This window comes from Mustela nigripes, chromosome 3, assembly GCF_022355385.1.
Source record: "Mustela nigripes isolate SB6536 chromosome 3, MUSNIG.SB6536, whole genome shotgun sequence".
Lineage (NCBI taxonomy): Eukaryota > Metazoa > Chordata > Mammalia > Carnivora > Mustelidae > Mustela > Mustela nigripes.
Window position 1 is genome coordinate 160,980,554 of NC_081559.1, and position 6,425 is coordinate 160,986,978.

Here is a 6,425-nt window from a genome sequence, read left to right on the forward strand (position 1 = left end):
ATTCTAAAGTGATGCATATTTCACCTCTAAAGGCAATATGCTCTGCCCCTAACAGCCAATGTATATATACACTTATACATATGTATGTATTTTAATTCCCACTCAGCATATCATTTTCATATGGTTCATTATCATATCATGTGACAATCATTAATTCAACAATTCAATTAATATTTGCTCTATCATCTATCATGTATAAGACATTCTGCTAAAGGAGGTAGAGAGGTGAATAAAACAGTTCTGCTCTTAAGGAGCAAAAGTTCTTAAGGAACTTGCTAATGGGGGAAGACTACAAGAATGTATTTATTTATTTATTTATTATTTATTTATTTATTAAGATTTCAAGAATCTAACACAAAAAGGACATGTCAGAGACAGTACAAGAAAGACATAAACACTAGATTGAAAGGAGGTAAAAATTTCATCTTGTTGGAGAGATCGTCAAAGATGATTCATGGAAAGAACTAAGGATTAGCTGGGTTCAATGGGATTTAGTATGGCAAGAGAGAGGAAAGTGGGAAAAAGCAGAGTGGAAATTTAGGAAGCAGGAAGGAGTCTAGTTTGGCCAGAACAAAGTGTACAGAGTGGAATGGTGAGAGAGATTGCTAGAAAGTTAGGACCATTAGGAGATCCTAAATTCAGTTACATTTTTAATAGGAAGCAATATAATTGGAGCCACATTTTAGTACAAATAACCTGGCAATGGCTATTTAGGACAGATTTAGATGGGGACCAAGTAAAAGCAAAGAGACCTGTTAGGAAGCATTTACAGAATCTAGGGCAGACTGTGATTAGGACCTGAACCAAGCAAGCACCACTTTTCTGCAGAAATGAGAATGCCAGAAGGAAGTAATTGGTAGCACGCCACCATCGTTCAAAACCAGAACTCACCTCCATGATTCTACTGCTCCTTCCACTCTTCTGGCTCTACTGTCGATGAAGAGGGAGCCAGGTGGGCAGAGCTGTTGGGCAAGTAAATACAGATGGCCAAGGCACAGACCCACCCGCCAACAAGGTGTTCTATTAAAAGTCATCCCAGGAAACAGAGCAATCTTGCAAGCCAGCTAAAATGTTTTAATTAGTAACGCTGAGTAATAACTATTAACTAAATTTATTCTGTATGCATTTTTAAAATTAAGTCAAGGAACACTTCCCCTACCTGGCAACGTCACAGTACATTAGCGTCAAATATATAAAAGTTAATTAACTTTTTTGAAGAAGGGCCAAAAGCACCATAAATGAGTCTTTGGTGCCCCCTTGTGGAATGTTTAGTGTGATCATTGAAATACTTCCCTTTGATACAAAAACAGTAATGTGTTATTTCCATATTTTAAGACATTTAAAGTACTTTCTGTATATGTTACACTATCCCTAAGGGACATAATTTAAAACAGGCCATATAAATAATTTAATTCAAGCAAGAAACATAAGAGACCAAATGTTGAAAATGTTCAGTAAATTTTTGTCATTTTGTGAATCGTAAATTAAACAAAGGCAATGGAAAAACTTAGCTTTACACCATGCTAAGTATCAAAACTGTTTTCTCAATAGCACTTCTATTCTTAAATTATTGCCAACAAATCCATAAGACTTTATGAAGTACTTAAATATCTGAAATATTGTAAACGTCCATATTTGTGCCCATAGAAATGCTAGTATTAAATGATCAGGTGACTTTTTTAAAAAGATTTTATTTATTTATTTGACAGACAGAGATCACAAGTAGGCAGAGAGGCAGGCAGAGAGAGGGAGAGGCAGGTTCCTCACCAAGCAGAGAGCCTGATACAGGGCTGGATCCCAGGACCCTGAGATCACCAAAGGCAGAGGCTTTAACCCATTGAGCCACCCAGGGGCCCCTAAATGATCAGGTAACTTTTAAAGTGTTTTTTTCTCTTTGTGTCAATTATGACAAGTTTCTGACCATTTATTTTCCAAACTAGGGAATGAAAAATAGTTAATTCTTGTCTTTCCTGGAGACAGGAATTTCCTACTTCTACTATTTCCTACTTCTACTTAGAAGTCAAAATAGAAAAAATATTCTTATTCATTAGCTAACACGACTGTCAAGGGGGCAGACCACAGTCGGGAGAGATAGATTATCCTAAACCAGTAGAAGGTTAACTGTTTGCTCCTCCTTTCCCTTATGTTCTTATTAAGCAGTGAGAAAAAAAAATACAAAAATGAAGTGTGAAATTTAATCATCCAATGATTGAATCATACAATTTAATCTTATATTGGAATCTTCTTGGAAACACAGAGTAGACTTATCAATAACTGGTAAATTTTTTCTTACTACTTTCACTCAATAATCAAAAAGTAGTGATGACTGGAATGTGTTAATGCTTATTTTCATGACTTGTGTCTTTAATTACAAAGACCTTGGGACTAGAGCAGTAGCCTTTCTCTGGAATGGAGCTCTCAGATAATAGTATATTTGTGCAATCCATTTAGCTTTCCAAATTACAAAGTTGTGAGGAACTACGGAGCTAAGGAGCTACTCTAGGGCAGAACTGTTTTAAGTTAGAATTTTTTTCCTGACATACCAATAGATTTTTCTTTAATGGCAAAACAATCTTCCATTTAAGACATGGTAATTATATGCATATTGAATTTATCAACAGGGATTCTGCAGAGTCTTGTCATACAAGTGGCAGACTACCTCTGGTTGGAATGTTGGCTTCCCCACTTGTTATCTGAATGATCTTAGATTATTTAACCTGATTCTTGACTTCCTGATATATAAGAGGAATAAGATAATAACTGCCTTATAGAGTCAATGTGAGGAATAAATGAGTTAACACAAAGGGATTTAGGACAATGTCTATCCAGAGTAAACACTCAGTTTATGGTTAGTTGAATTTTTTTAAGATTTTATTTATTTGTCAGGGAGAGAGAAAGGAGAGAGAGCATGAGCAGGGGGAGTGGCAGGCAGAGGGGGAAGCAGGCTCCCTGCTGAGCAAGAAGCTTGATGCGGGACTCTATCCAAGGACCCTGGAATCAGGACATGAGCAGAAGACAGAGGCTTACCTGACTGAGTCACCCAGGTGTCCCTAGATGAATGTTTGTTTGTCTGTTTTGGATTAATTTTTTTTTAGAATTTATTTATTTATTTGACAGAGATCACAAGTAGGCAGAGAGGCAGGCAGAGAGAGGAGGGAAGCAGGCTCCCCACTGAGCAGAGATCCTGATGCGGGGCTCGATCCCAGGACCCTGAGATCATGACCTGAGCCGAAGGCAGAGGCTTTAACCCACTGAGCCACCCAGGAGCCCCTAGATTAATTTGTTTTTAAGCAGACATTTTTTACAAACAAGCTAGAGACTGGTTTTATAGTTTTATTCAGCATAATGTGAAAGATATCAAGATCATATATTCTAGCCCCACAAATGGTATTTTGTTTTATTCTATCCATATTTAGCCAAAAGCATAAAAGAGAGATTACTGTAACACTTAGAGTTTCAACAGTGATCAACTCTCTTAATTTCTCTCATTTATAGACAGCAGAAATCAGCTCAGAATCAATAAGTGATTTGCATAAGGGCACAGCTAGTAAGTAGTTTAGAATACCCACTCTGGCTTTTTGACTCCTAGTTTAGTGTTCTTTCCATTACACTCTAACAAACTGTAAGAACAGTAGCTAAAAGGAGTAAATCAAATAAGTCAACTGTTTACATGTGTGAAGCATTTAAGAAATCATTTAGGGGGTACATGGGTGGCTCAGTTGTTAAGCATCTGCCCTTGGTTCAGGTCCCAAGGTCCTGGGGCCGTGCCCTGCATCAGGCTCCCTTCTTGGCAGGAAGCCTGCTTCTCCCTCTACTCTCCCTGCTTGTGTTCCCTCTCTCCCTGTGTCTCTCTGTCAAATAAATAATTAATAAAATATTTTTTAAAATTTAAAAATGAAATCATTTAGATCTCACTTTTTTGTGTAATGAAGCATTAATCACTAAGATCAAATATTATGAAATTAACAGATCATTAGGATTGAGTTGTAATGGTTTACTTGATAAAAATTACTAGTCGCACTAAAAAAATCAACTCATTCAATAAATACTTACTATGTACCTTCTACTTGCCAGGCACTGGGCGAGGTGCTAGGGATGCAACAGTATTTAAATCAAACAAGATATGGTTTCAGTCTTCTTTCTTTCTCACAGGGAAAGAAAATTAACAAACGATCTGAAGAAAGTAAACTCAGTCCTTTGACAGGGAAAGCACAGGGCACTACAGGAGCAGACAGCCTGAGATGACAGCTCCAGTCAGCTACTAGAATACATCATCAGTCACAATAATAAGGATGCCGATTATTTTCTGGGTAGCTAAAGCCTTTGTTTACTAAAGTTATTCAGGAATACCGTGTGATTTTCTTCCAGTTAAACTACTTCTTAACCCCATCACACATATAAAGCCTACAAATAAAAAGCTTATCTTTGGATTTCCTACTCTGATCTTTTTCCTTCAGAATTTTTATTATGAAATCATTAGAATATGTGGTATTAAGTCCTTATACTATTTTACTCATAACTACTTGATCACAGTACTCAAATCCCAATCAAAATCAGAAATATAAAAAATGTGAAACTCCGTTGCTAACAGTATCTGCTGTAGACAAGAATATAGATATGAATATTATTGATTTCTAAAATGAAATGTGGTAAAATCTACATTTTCAACAGCAGAGTAAGATAAAATATTACATTGGAATAGACTGAGTAGCCACAAGACCAAAAAGGTGATCACACTACTGGGGCAGTAGGATCATACCACACAAAGCAATCATTAGTTCCCTAATGGACAGGAGATAGGAGTCCAGATGCTTACAGTGCAATGCTAACAATTTCAAGTATAAAGAGTCAAAAGAAATGCTTGTCCTTCCTTTTTTATTTTCTGTAATAGAATAATAAAAATCCACAGGACATTGGGAAATAAACATTTTAAATTATATAAAATAGAAAATCTTGCATTTCATTTTTAAAAAGCATACCATGAAACTGGATCTGTGATGTTTACAACTTAAGAAGTCACTTCTGGGTACACCTGGGTGGCTCAGTAGGTTAAGCCTCTGCCTTCAGCTTGGGTCATGGTTTCAGGGTCCTGGGATCAAACCCCCATTGGGCTCTCTGCTCAGCAGGGAGACTGCTTTCCCCTCTCTCTCTGCCTGCCTCTTTACCTACTTGTGATCTCTCTCTGTATTAAATAAATAAATAAAATCTTAAAAGGAAAAAAAAAGTCACTTCTGAAGTGTCATTTTAGGCCAGGCAGAAATCAAGAACATAAAATAACAAAAATGTTCATATGCCAGAAGAGGATACGATCTGATCTAAGCCCCAGAAAGAGAAGTCAAGGAGTAGTCTTCATAAATCAAAAGAATCAGGACTGGGAACAAGTTTCCTAAATGCAAAGAAACTTTAATTAACAATATTTATTAACATTGTTAGTAAGTATATTGACCCTGATGTGGAAGATACCTCAGGAAATTAAGCAGATACTGAGAACTCAACTTGATTAGAATCAACTGAATCAGAAAATTTGATAGAAAATATATAGACTTTGTAACTTATTAAAGACAACTGACAACTTACTTATATTTATATTTAGCCTCCAAAAATTCTTTGTGGAATTAGAAATCATATAGATAAAATGTAATATTTAGCAGCTAAAATTTTTAGTGAGTTAAACAACAAATTAAAATTTAAGACAGATTTTTCTAAAATATTTATATCTGAGGGTGACTGGCTGGCCCAGTCGGTTGAGGTCATGATCTCAGGGTGGTAGGATAGAGCCCCATATTGGGCGCCACACAGAGTCTGCTTATCCCTCTCACTCTGCCTCTAGCCCTACTCACCTGTCCTCCACCCTCTAAATAAGTAAATAAAATCTTAAAAAAAAAAAAACAAAACAAATGTATCTATACCCAATTCACAATTTTAAATTATCTTATTAAAATACTGTATAAGAAGAGCTACATTTTAGGGGCACCTGGGTGGCTCAGTGGGTTAAGCCTCTGCCTTCGGCTCAGGTCATGCATGATCTCAGGGTCCTAGGATGGAGCCCTGAATCAGGCTCTCTGCTCAGCGGGGAGTCTGCTTCCCCCTCTCCCTCTGCCTGTCTCTCTGCCTACTTGTGATCTCTCTCTCTCTCTCTCTCTGTCAAATTAACAAATAAAAAATCTTAAAAAAAAAAAAAAAAGAAGAGTTAGGGGCGCCTGTGTGGCTCAGTGGGTTAAAGCCTCTGCCTTTGGCTCAGGTCAGAATCCCAGTGTCCTGGGATCGAGCCCCACATTGGGCTGTCTGCTCCGCGGAAAGCCTGCTTCCTCCTCTCTCTCTGCCTGCCTCTCTACCTACTTGTGATCTCTGTCTGTCAAATAAATAAATAAAATCTTTAAAAAAAAAAAAAAGAAGAGTTACATTTTAAATCTGTGTGTATAGTG